Raw genomic sequence first — 13,703 nt, 5'->3', positions numbered from 1 at the left:
AAGCATAGAGGGGATGGCGATGAACACACACACACACACACACACATACTTATGTGCATACAAGTATGTAGACATAAATATAACACATGCACATGCATGGACAGGGTGGCCATAAAGTTCGTGTGCAACTTTAAATCGCTTCCCCATATATAGACCCTGTATACGTATATATCACAAGAGACCCCTCAAGGTCCCTCTCCTGGATTCTTCAGTTCTGATCATCACCACTTCGCCCCCAGCTGGTGTTTCTGAAACTCTACCGTCTCAGAATGAGTCAGCTCATTTGCTGCAACCAGTGAAGGTCAAGTGCATCCACCATGTGTGTCGGAATCGCCAGCCTCTGTCGCCGTCTCTGTCAGTCCAAAGGCTGGATTTACTCTTGCTGTGGTCTAGGTACTCATTAACCTTGAATCGCCTCCTCCTACCCAGAGCTGTGACATTTCAAATGTTATCAAAATAGTCTAAAACAACCATCAGGTGGAACCTTTGGGAGAGAAAATTAATGATCCATAAGCCCAAGATGAGAAAGAAAGAAAAACAGACCTGAGGAGGTAAGGTCTCCGTGAGACTCATCACTCACGACACATCACTTTGGGTTGGTCTTGCTTTGTAGTATAGCTGGGCTGGAATAACAGTCATCTAATGTTGCCCTTCAAATGTCATTTCAGTTCTGAACGCCACCTTGAAAACAGTGGCACATCAAAATTTCCAACAAGGTAGATTGTCATTTTTCATGAGTTTTTTTTTTTTAATGTTTTAAGTTCCAAAGACTAAAGACTCATTAAAAAAAAACGAAATAGTGATCTATGTAGGCTATTTCAAACCAGATTAATTGCCCCAAATTTTTATACCACCTCAAATATATCTCGCTGCCCAGCCAGGCTGATGGGCAACGTGCATCATTTATACTGATTCACTAGCTGAAAATTTATGGAGAACCTACTGTGTGTCAGATGATGGGACAAGAATTAGGAATACAAAGACAAATAAAGGCCAGGCATGGTGGCTCACGCCTATAATCCTAATACTCTAAGAGGCTGAGGAAGGTTGGTCACTTGAGCTCAGGAGTTCAAGACCAGCCTGAGGAAAAGAGAGACCCTCACCCCGTCTCTGCTAAAAATAGAAAATCTAGCCAGGAATGCGGCAGGCACCTGTAGTCTCAGCTACTCAGGAAGCTGAGACAAGAGGCTCTCTTGAGCCCAGTGGTTTGAAGTTGCTGTGAGCTATGATGCCACTGCACTCTACCTAGTGCAACCGAGTGACACTCTGTCTCAAAAAAAAAGATAAATAAAAACTGGATTCTGGGCGGCGCCTGTGGCTCAGTGAGTAAGGCACCGGCCCCATATGCCGAGGGTGGTGGGTTCAAGCCCAGCCCCGGCCAAACTGCAACAAAAAAAAAAAAAAATAGCCGGGCGTTGTGGCGGGCGCCTGTAGTCCCAGCTGCTCGGGAGGCTGAGGCAAGAGAATCGCCTAAGCCCAAGAGTTAGAGGTTGCTGTGAGCTGTGTGATGCCACGGCACTCTACCGAGGGTGATAAAGTGAGACTCTGTCTCTACAAAAAAAAAAAATAATAAAAAAAATAAAAATAAAACTGGATTCTGTCTTGAAGGGCTTCCCAGTGCAATTGGGGAGAAAGTCATGTGGAAATAAATGCTATGACAAGATAGAAAGGATCAAAGGATTGAAAAGGGACAGGTAGAATCTGGGAGTAGACAATTTGATGTAGAAGAATATTCCAGGCAGAGGAAAGGGAATGAGCACAGACAGTGGTGCAAATGTGAATGCCAGGTCAGGAGCCTTACATGTGCTCTGGTGTTGTGTTGGAAATGTGTCTGGATTCTACCATTTTCTAACCTCCCAACCATGAGTAGATCACTGGACTCTTCTGACCCTCAGTTTCCTTATCTGTCAATTGGGATGATTACCCCTAGCCAGAAAGGGTACTTAAAAGTGATTTGCAAACTGAACGAACTATGCGAATTTTAGTGGTGCATATCCTTTATATTGAGCCTACTATTTCCCTTTCCCCTTAATCATGAAAGCAGACTCTCAGAATGGCAGTGCCACGAGGGATCTTGCTCAAGTCACTCACAGATAACAAAACTGCAGCCAGAGAGGGGGTTGGCAGCATCACCCTTGTCAATAGCAGCAGCCCCAGTGTGGGGACACCATGATTGTCACAGGCACCATTTTCGAGTCTTTTTTACTGTTTTGGGGGCTCTGTGCCCCTACCTCATTTACAACTCCTCGTGGTCAGCAAGATTGATATCTCCATTCGATAGAGAAAAACACTGAGGCTCGGAGAGGCCGTGTAGCTTGTCCAGCAACTCCAAGCTGGTCAACACCAAAGTCAGAATTTGAACCTACATCTGACCCCTTGTCTCACCACTCTGTCATGAGACTGCTTTCTGCTTTTCCTCCACCTCCTGTCTCCGGTCTCTCTTTTGCTTCCTTCCTTAAAAGTAGGCCACTGCTAAATGTCCATGGGTTTAGAGGAGAAATTTTCTAGGAGGAAGTGAAGGGAGGGAAACTGGTAGACTGGACCAGCTGTGAGTGTGCCTGTCACTAGAAGAACAGCACCAGGGCACAGAAGTCTGAATTAGAGCAGGAAGCAGGAGCCACTGTGGGAAGCAGTGGGAACTCCAACCCAACCACAGAGGCAGCTGGCTGTGTAGTAACTTTCCCTGACCCAGTTAGCCTTAACACATGTGTCTCCCCACGCAGGGAGCAGGGGGCAGAGCAGGCTGGCAGCACTGCTGGCCCACCCGGCTATTTTTTAACCTCTCAGCTAGTCCTCCCCTTCCAACAGTCTCCCCTCCTTCTCTTGAGTTCTTCTTCGCTTCCTCCTAATGAACTTCTCTCTGTTTGTCCTATCACTTTTTCAATTCTGGAGTGAAATCATTGCTCCCTCCCTTATTACATTATAGCAGACAGACCTTGGGGCACTGGGAGAATATTTCCTTTGAAAGTCAAGGGAGCACACCATCATCCCTTTGTCAAAAGCCTTGTACCCCAGGAACCAAACCCAGACACTGTTGTGTGATTTCATAAATAAGCGTGGTCCCCCATCCCCCTTGGGGACACAAGTCAAAGGAGAAAATAAAATTTGTAATCTGAAAGGAATTGAGCTGGAATTGGTTTGCGTAGCAGGGTCCCAAAGGAAAGGACAAGCCATATCCTGCAGGAAAACAGGTGCCTGCCTCTCAGGGAGCACTGGAACCCAATATGGACTCTACAGTGGATCTGCCTCAAGTCTCTGTCTTGAGAACCATCCTGAGGTTTAGGCCAGTTAGCTCCAAGCCTCATGAAGGCAGGATTCACCGGTAAGACCCAGAACCTGGTACTGAATAGCTCAGGATATGAATGAATGGAGACATTGAAGGTCCTAGTAAAGTGGTAACTATGTCTGGTACATGGTCAGTGAAGTGTAATGTCATGAGACCACACTCCTCACCAGTCGTTGGGACCTGCCCACTGAGAATGCAATAGGGCATTAGCAGGAAATCATAGTAAGTGATGGACTCTAAGCAAATGCAGTTATGACCCAGGAAGAGAAATCATATGCATTCTATTAATGCATGCCAAGTCTGGACAAATGCCTGTTACCCTGGAGTGCTGTGTAGAGAAGGATTGTTGAGACCTTTTCTCAATCCAATAGGGAAAGAAAGCTGTGATTAATTCGTAATGTCTGCCATGCACACAGGAGGGGGAATGATGGGAAGGAGAACTATATTTGCATCCCTTTGTTGACAAATTAAAAAAACTATTAATCAGAAATGGGATTGATTGACTACATACAGCATTATGGAAAAGCTCTAAACATTTGCTTAGAGTCCATCACTGACTATGATTTGCTACCAATGCCCTATTTCACTCCCAGTGGGCAGGTCCCAATGACTGGTGAGGAGTGTGGCCTCATGAGATTACACTTCACTGACCACGTACCAGACATAGTTACCACTTTACTAGGCCTTCAATGTCTCCATTGATTCATTTCCTGAGCTACTAAAGCATGTGTGGGCAATGCCCAGGGAGCCTAGATCAGGTGCTTCTCTGAAAAGCACAAAGTAGAAGCCATGTCACTAAGAACAGTTCTCACACCCTAGTACTGATGATGCCAGGTTTATCAGGCAAACCCTTATTTGCTGTCCCATGTAGCATGCCTTTAGGGAAGAATGTGCTGAGTCAAGACATGCTTAGAGTCAAGTGGCCAGTTCCTTTGACATTTATAGTTCCTGAAGGAGAGTAAAAAGATGTCTTTCTGGTTTCATTGATTGCTCCCTATGGACTCGGTTCATGTATGTCCATCCCAGAAAGATGAATATGTGCTCAGGGTGCTCTCAAGCCAATCAGGTCTCTGAGTCTACAAAACTGACAACTAGATCTTGGACGCTGATAAACTCACCAAATGTTCCTTGCCAGGCCTTTTCCTGGGCTTGCAATTGCATTCCCTTCCGCATTCCGTGTTCACTTCACAACAGCCACAGAGGGGCACAGAGCACAATTCAATCACTAGCATATTTTTAGGAACCAGGTTAACAGATCAGCTTAGTTCTGAAGAGGGGGCCACCGGATTATTCATTTTAATAAGGACAGGAAGGAAGTAAAGTTTCCGAAGCCTGGAGATCGGCAGGTCCAGATGGAGCCCTTGAGTTCTTCAAAGGTAGAGGCCATGTCTTATTTATGAACGTATCTATCCTCACCTCGCTGCCCTGAGACCTGGCAAGTGGTCAATAAACATTTGTTGAATGAACAAATTTATTGAATGGGAAGCAGAATCATCCAGAAGTGCTGAGGAAGGAGATGTTTGGATAAGACAATGAGTCAAGAGAGCCAACAGGGGATACTAACAGCAACCACTGGCTTTACAATGTCACCCCAAGGTCAGCCAGCCAGTTGAGGAAGTTTGCACCTTCAGCCCAGCAATATCACTGTTCAGACAAGAGCCTTGAGCTTTTGCATGTGCTGCTCACTCAGTTTGGAGGACTCTCACCTCTGAGCCTACACATGTGAGTACGCGCGCACACAGCCCTCCATGTGACTATTTCTTTAATTGTCTCCTCTTCAGAGACACATCTTTTCCAACTGCTCTAAGTTCCCCTCCTTCTGCTTCCCTTTTCATATCCTCTCTCTCAGCCCTGTTTACATTTCCTTCATAACATTTACCACCATTTTTAATAACCATCTGTAAGTAAAAAATAAGTGTTTTTCACTTTTTTTTTTTTTTTGGTTGCCTCCTCTAGAGTATACGCTCCTTGATGCGAGGACCATATTCTCTTATTCACCCTTGTATCCCCAAGGGCCAAGCTCAGTGTGTTACTTACACGAAACACGAATGAGTAGATGAATAACAAAGCCAGTGTTTTGTCTCCAACCTGTATGTTTACTGTGCATAATCCTTAGGAAGTAAAATCAATAATTCGTCCGGGTGCAGTGGCTCCTGCCTGTATGTAATCCTAGCACTCTGGGATTGCCTGAGCTCAGGAGTTTGAGACCAGCCTGAGCAAGAGCAAGATCCCCATCTCTACTAAAAATAGAAAATCTAGCCAGGCGTTGTAGCAGGTGCCTATAGTACCAGCTACTGGGGAGACTGAGGCATGAGTTTGAGGTTTTTTTGTGAGCTGTGGCACCACAGCACTCTACCCAGGGCACAGAGTGAGACTCTGTCTCTCTCTCAAAAAAAAAAAAAAAAAAACAACTCCTTCTGGGGGCAAGACATGATTGCAAGAGGGACTTTACCTAACAAATGCAATCAGTGTAACCTGGCTTATTGTACCCTCGATGAATCTCGTGTAACCTGGCTTATTGTACCCTCGATGAATCTCCAACAATATAATATTAGAAAAAAAACATAAATAAAAATAAAATCAATAATTGGTTTCCTAACTTCATGACTGTAGAGTGCTGGACACTTAACACCAGGGCAGTGTTCTTTCCACTCTGCACACTGCTTCTATCCAATTTTTCCTGAAACCCATTGGCTTTGTTATTCATTTACTCATTCGTGTAAGCAAGAAATATCTATTAAGAACCTGTACCACATCTGTGGTTGGCCCAGGAGATGTAATAGTGAGCAAAAGGATATTCAGTCTCACCTTTCATGAAGATTATAGTCTAGGCTGGGCCCCGTAACTCAGTGGTTAGAGCGCCAGGTTGGCCCAGTGTGCCAGAGGTGGCAGGTTTGAACCCAGCCTGGGCCTGCCAAACAAAAATAAATAAACAAATTATAGTCTCGTGGGGAAGAAATGGATTTTAATTAACCAATCACACAAATAAAGGTATAACGATAGCAGCAGTGATGGTACCATAAAAAGAGGGAGCTCCAGAGATATGGAAGTCTGCAATAAAAGGTTCTAACAGTACAGAGGGATTCAGGTAAGACCTGCCTAAAGCACCAATGGCTGACAGCTGAGATGGAAATGATAATCGGGTTACACAGGGGAAAAAGGGTCAGAAAGTTAATTCCACAGGAAGGGAACGGTTGTACAAAGACTTTGTGGTGGAAGGAGCTGAAGAAACACAAAGACAAGAATAGCACCAGATGGGTCTGGAAAGGGTCAGACCCTGCAGGACCTATAGGTCAAATGCAGGATGTTTTTCTTCATCTGCTCGGGGGAGAGGGGATGACATGCTTACTCACATGCTTTGATGTGAAGAATAAATCACGACACATTATCCATGCATTCAGCCTCCCCCATTTCCCTCCATGGGTCAGGCACAGGACGGGTGAGCTGAGCCACCTTCCGCAGCAAGCCCCCATCCCCTTTTTGGTCCACCTTTCCAAGATTTAATCATATTTTGAACATGATATAAATATACGCTAGGCACAAGGAAAACATGCATTTCCAAAGAACACTTTGGAGAGAAACGAGTGGGTTTCACTCACATACAGGAGTTTACTGAGGCTTATATTGGCTTTTGCATTTAATTTATTTTGCAGAAAAAAATTTAAAAGTCTTTGGGATTGGAGGTTTCCTTTGAACTAACATCAAACCACCAGACCTGCTAAAGAAGATTCAGCCAGGGTTTGACACGCCTCAGCCCACACACAGCACGGCTTCTGCTTTGGACATGCAAAGACAATAAAAAAACTAAAAAATTAAAAAAAAAAAAAGCACTGTGCATCACATATCACTCCTAATTAAAAATAATTAGTGGAGATAGTGCATAAGTCACTTTTAAATCCCTTCTTTTCTCTAATTATCCTCTTCAATACGCACCAAGACCGATTCACTCAAGGCTGCTTTGGATATTGTAGAAAAATATCTTTTTATTCAACAAGAGCTTAAGCAAGACATTGTTTTCACTCAGGCCAAATGAACCAATAATTAAATGGGCTGCTGTGGTTTGAATGGGTCCCCCAGATTTTGCGTGTTGGAAACTTGACCTCCAAATTTATATTTTGATGGCATTTGGAGGGAAGATAATTAGGAGTACATACAGTCTTCAGGGTGGGGCCCCCATTGTGGGACAGGTGCCCTTATGTGAATGAAGAGGAGAGACCTGAGCTGTCGAGGCTCTTGCCCTCTGGCCGGGAGACGTCCTGCACCGTGTTAAGATGCAGCAAGAGGCTTTTAGACTTCCCAGCCTACCAGCTAAATAAATTTCCTTTCTTTGTAAATTACCTCAACTGTGATATTCTGCTATAGGCCCAGAAAATGAACTAAGACACTGACTTCTTGTTTTTAAATCTCACTCCTTTTCATTCTCAACTTTGCCTGTCATGTTTTAGCTGAGAATTAAGCAGATGGCTTCTCCTCCCAAAATTAAAATTTTATCAGAAGCCATGGATATATGCACACCCACCATCAGACTCTTATGGGGTTTTATGTACTTTCCTGGGGACTGAGCAGAAATTTTGCACAGAACAGGAAAATGTGCTTCCTTTAAAAAAAAAAAAAAATCTAAACCCTGTCTTTCCATAGACTGTGACATGAATCCCAGTAAAAATCATTTCATGTTCCTGGTCATTCTGACTTGGCTGTGCTCCTTACCGACCCTGTGACAACTCCTCTGAAGTTTAGTTTGCTTCCCTTTAAAATGGGAATGATAGTTAAGCTTAGGGCAGTTTCAAAGCAAAACATGAGGTTATTGGGCTCGTGTTTCTGAGGAATGCCAAAATGTTCTGGTTTCCTGGACCTTTGTCCTTATCTCCTTAGCACACTTCCTTTCTTGCTGCACTGAAAAACAAGCCATGCTTTTCATTGCTTCACCTCTTCTCCAGGTGCTTATTTGTGCTCTGCCTGAAATGCCCCAACTTTTTTCCAGCTGATCACTCCCTACTCTGTGTTTCCATGATCCTGCCACGGCTCATCTCCCCATGTGGTCATCATTTATGCCCCTGCCTCTCCCTGCTCCATAGCTCGTACCTTGAGGCAGAAAGAATGTCTCCTCTTCCCTGTAGCCTTAGCTGCTAGCAAATGTCCTGGGGTAAAATGTGCACTGACTGAATAAATGAATGGCCGTGGTATAATGGCTAGCACTCTGGACTCTGAATAAATGCATGAATGTACGGCAATGTGTAAAATGTCTGGTAGACCCGCACAAATTATGGAGAGACTAAAAATCATAATATCCTATGTCGAGGAATCACTATGTTTATTAACTACTAGTTTTGTGTCCATTTGAACATCATGAGCAACTTGAATTGATGGTAGGATGTGTAAGGGTGAGATCTTTCTTGAACCAAATCTAAAGCCGTCCTCTGCCTCCGTGGTTCTTTGTTGCCCTTTGTTTTATTCCCATCATAGGAAAGATCACAATTCATGACCATTTCCTCCTACTGCTATTTTTTTTCGCTACTGGAAGTTCTTGATGGCATGAGAACATGAATACTCCTATTTTCAGATGCTCTCTGTAATAATTCTGTCTGCCTTGTTCACAAGTGAGGCCTAGATCCTGATATGTATGTACACCGTAGGTGCTCCAAAGATGTTTGTTCAGGAAAAGTAGAACAACCATCCGATGAAATCTCTGCATTCCATCAGCTGTTTGCATTAAATTTCCAAGATGATTAAGGAAAGTCAGAATTTCAAACTATGGGGAGCCTAGTGAGGGGAAGGTCCAATAAACAATGATTTCTTCCCCTCTCTGGCCCAGTGGAGAATTAAAGCAAAGGACTTGTAGAGAAACAAAATTGTGCCTTTATAAACAAGGTGAAATTGAAGAACTTGGCAAATGACCCCATTGTACTCAATCTCAGAACCATATAAACTCAACCTCCAATCTCTGGGGCAGTCTCTGCGTGGGCGTGGAGGAGCTTCACTTCAAAAAAAAAAAAACGACGGCGGAGACAGCACAGGAGATCACAGGTTCCTTGTGGACAGTTCAAGCCCAAGTACAAGGGCAGCAGGGTTTGAACCCTGAATGCACAGCTTCTGGACTCATGCTTTCTAACCAGAGGCACTACTCCATCTCCCACAGTCAAGGTAAGGAAACCCAGAGGCCAAAAAAAAAAAAATGTGGAGTGGAGTTTCCCCTTACCCTGCCCTCAACTTGCCTTGACTCTGAATACTCCTATTTTCAGATGCTCTTTGTAATAATTCTGAATTTGGCCATATGTGTTAAGTGCACATGGTCAAGGTCAGTGATTAACAGGAGATAGCATCTCTGTCTTATCAATAAAGTAACCAGAGGCCCAGGCAGCCTAATTAACTCAGCCTTTTTCCAATAGTGTTGGGACCCACAATAAAACTGACTGCTAAGGATAAACTGCTACAAAATAACGCCTTCTATATCTTTGGTTCTTGTTCTGCAGTTCCCCAGCCAGCTTGCTCCCTGATTTGGCCTAAAGCACTTCCAAGCACTGAGCTCCAGGTGAAGGTAAGAATCTTGCCTTCCTCTGCAGGAGCCACACAGAATAGCCCTTTCTTAAGTTTTCAAGATTCCCTGCATTGAAGTTGTTCTTTTCCTGGATGGCCAAAGATCCTGGGGAATTCTCTGGAAGCAGCACTCTCTGGCTTGCAAAGTGATATAGAGGCAGGTGGAAGAGCAAGGAAAAGACCCTTCACATTCTTCAAAAATACTTCTTCAAGTTGCCAAAAAGGAAAAACTCTGAGAGGCATTTTCCCCTGACCTCCCAGGCTACCTTGGAGGCAGCAGAGGTTAAAGAGAACTTACCACTTGGACAAAACAGAGAGAAAAACCCAAATGTAAATGTTTGAAGATTTGGTCTTTTCAGATGCCTGCATTTTGAACTCAAAGGGGAAAAAAAACAAAAAAGTAAAGAGGGAGACAGGCCCTTAAAACTTACTGCGAAGTTTTTTTTTTTCTGCTTTGCTTTTCCCTCGTGTAGAGCAAACTCTTATGTCACATCCCAGCCTCGAATAAATCTTCTGGGCCAAATGATAAATCAGGGATTGTAATGGAAATCACTATTGACCTTTAAAAGGGCACTGTCTTTATATTTTCACACTGTGCTGTTTGAAATGTCGTCTCAGAATCAGGAAAATAATCTGCCATCGATTTCTCTCCACACCCCTTATCACAGGGCTTGACATTGACCTGAAAGCATTGGTATGGGTTTTCTCATGACGGTTTCAACGTCATCGGAAATGGTGATTAATGATCAGTCCTGGGATCAGCATTGTGAGACCTTGTAATTACTGTGTGAATCACGTCCAGGCAGTAACCAGCTTCTCCTGTTCGTGCCTCCCCCACACGTGAGTGTGCTCTAACCTTCACATGGTAAAACAGTGGTTCTTCATTAAAAGCCTCTACAAGGTGGGAACATTATTTCCTCGTATTATTATTATTTATCTTGTTTATTCTCCTCTCCTTGTCTAATTACGCCTTTTTTATTTCTTCTCGTCCCATTTCGTAATATACCATGCCTCTCTGTCAATTCATTATAGATTTCATTCTTTCTTGTTTTTTGTGTGTGTGTGTGTGATTTCCCTGTTTCTTCAATTTCAAAATTTTACTCTCCGTCTTTTTCGTGCTCTTTTTTTTTCTGTCTGATTTATAAATTCCTTCTCTTATGTGCTCTGGAAGTACCATAGTATACTCTCTTAAAACCGTATTTTATTGTCTTAGCCTGCCTATGCTGGCTGACAGCATAGAACAGCAATTCTCAACCTGTGGGTCGCGACCGACAGGAACTGTATTAAAGGGCCACGGCATTAGGAAGGTTGAGAACCACTTGTATAGAAGGTCTTCCCTGCCAGCCTTATCTTCACAAGCATGGCCCATGCACGATGGCCGAACTGCACACAGCTGTCCATCCCTTCCTGCCAGCTCTCCTGGGGTCCAGTGAGGAAGCCATTACACTACTGAGAGATGTCTATAAATTTTCAATTAAACATGGAAGCTGGCGGCCCAAACCCTCTTCATTTTAAAAGTAGCTGGGAAGAAATGACTCATGTTTTTTCTCTGTTACAAACATTGTGAAGGCTTTTGGATGGTGTGGCCTTCCACTGAGTTGCTCATAGCCACTCTGCAGAAGCAAGAGGGACCCTCACTCAGAATTTGGTCTGGATGCCAAGACTGATAATCCATGTATATGCCAGAAGGAGATGAAAAGGTGTACTATTTACATAATTGAGGCTTTTCTGGGGAGAGCACAGTAGATCTCTCAAACAGGTCCAGAGAACCTGTATGAGAACACAAGGAAAGGAGACTGGCCGAGGTCATGTACTGCAGCTGGGGACCAGGAGCAGGATGAGGGTTCCCAGGAGCTGGGGCAGGGCCAGCAAAGAAAAAAAGCTCAGTCCACACTTTGGTGAGACACTCAACCATTCACAAGATGTGATCTGAACAGCACAGAAAGTATCCCCTTGCCCAGAAAATCTTCTGTCTCAGGGAGACCATAAGACTCGGACACACATGTAAGCCCTTCTTTAAATTCAGGGAACAGAGAGTCCCCTAACATTCAGAATAGTGCTGAAGAAAGAGCATACTTTGTGTACCCAGATTCAAGTTCTTGCCACTTTGGAGACCTTGACACACGTACTCATTTCTGAACCCCACGTTCTGCATCTGTACAATGAGGGTAAATAACACTGGCTCCAGGTCATCAATTCTAAAATGCATCTTAGCACCTCTGAAAACTGGATGCAGTTCAAGGAGTTATAATTGGCAACTTTTTCTTAATGGACATAAAAATCATGGTGCATCTTATAAGTAGTGGCATCTTAGATTATATCAAATACAGTCCTTTACAGGCCTATAGTGAAAAAAAAAACAAGAAAAGAAAGTGCAAAAGCATTTTATGCATTATAAGCTGTATGTAAAGGTTCTATCAACCTCTTTGGGCCTCAGTTTCCTTATCTGTAAAGTGGGGTAATAATGGTGCTGACTGCATGGGGGTGTAGTTAATCAAGTTAGTAACACATATCAGGTGCAGTATCTGGCCCATGGCAGGAGGCCTTACTCTTATTATTAGTCTGTGACCTTTGCTGACGCTTTTAAAGATCGTTGATTTATCCCTAAACATTGAAGGTTTGATGGGCACCACCAGGACTCTAGAGCCACACTTGGTAGTTCTGAACCTGGGCTCTGCGGCTTCCTCACCCTTAGCAATTTCCACCCTTTTCATCCAGCCTCCTCTTCTGCATCTGTGAAATGAGAAGACTGAGTGCACCCACTTCGGAACGCGCAGATGAGTACTAAACGCATTGGAGCCATGGAGAGAGCCTAGTACAGTGCCTGGTACACGGAACTTCACAGCAATAAATGCTAGTTATTTAAAAAGAGAGAGAGAGAGAGATTCTACTTGGAAGAAGCATCTGGTCTAGCTGTAGAGATGGCCCAGAAGCAGAGTTACAATACCACGGATTGGGGTGGCCCCTCTTCCCACCCTGCCCTTGGAGAAGCCTCACTGATGCCCTCGAGTCAAAGACCTCCAGGAACACACCTGAGGTCAAATGGAGGTGGGTCTGCTCTCTGCCATGAGGACAACTCACACCATCAGGACCCACAGACGTGTCTCAGGAAGATCGTGTGAGGAAGGGTTGGTTGCGCAGTGGCCGGGGGGGTGTGTTACCTGATTTAGGGGAAGACTCCAGGAAGTGGAGGTGCTGGGTTGGAGCTGCCAGTAAGCAGGGAAATGTAATGATTACCTTTTTTTTAAAGTGGACAGGAGGAAAGAAGTGGGGCCAGAGTTGTCACTGAAAAAGAAGCAGTGGTCACCCCTGTTAGCCAGAAGGGGGGGGTGTTTGGTCATTTTTGCAGCTGCTTTCCTCCGTTCAGGCATAATTATGGAGTTGTCTTGTTTTCGTCTTGTTCCATCACAGCCTTAAAAGTCCTCATCGGATATGGATATTCTGCCTATTTCACCAAGGGCACAGCATAACCCAACTGTCAGCAAATAAACCAGTTACTAGCTATGGGCTGGAGAGTGACCAGCCGTCCCAGGTTGCCTGGGACTAGAAGGGTCCCGTATGAGGACTTTCAGATCTAAAATGGATAAAGTCTCAGGGAAACAGGGTGGAGTTGGTCACTAAGGTCACAGGGCTGCCTTTTTCTTTCTCAGCCCTCACCCCTTTGATACCATGGCCAATGAATTACCTACTTTATACTTTATTGATTCATTTGTCTGCATATGAGGATGTGCTAGAGGCTCGGACATGTACTAGCTGTGTGGCCTTGAGCAAATTACTCAACATCTCTGAGTCCTAGATGCCCCATTTCTAAAATGAGGCTGGTACATACTTCACATAAAGACTTAATGAGAGATGGGCATCTTCAACAGCGCCTTGGATGTAA

General features: G+C 44.2%; 1 long non-coding RNA gene across 1 annotated transcript; it reads left to right on the top strand.

The window, feature by feature from the left end:
* Positions 1–460: 460 nt before the first annotated feature.
* LOC128582440 (uncharacterized) lies at positions 461–10,750 on the top strand. Its single transcript, XR_008379046.1, has 3 exons — positions 461–551; positions 9,757–9,821; positions 10,489–10,750. It is a non-coding gene; the product is annotated as an uncharacterized LOC128582440 (long non-coding RNA).
* Positions 10,751–13,703: the final 2,953 nt, after the last annotated feature.

The sequence above is a fragment of the Nycticebus coucang genome, chromosome 3 (genome assembly GCF_027406575.1).
Source record: "Nycticebus coucang isolate mNycCou1 chromosome 3, mNycCou1.pri, whole genome shotgun sequence".
In the NCBI taxonomy this organism is placed as follows: Eukaryota; Metazoa; Chordata; class Mammalia; order Primates; family Lorisidae; genus Nycticebus; species Nycticebus coucang.
This window is presented reverse-complemented; position numbering and strand designations above follow the sequence as displayed.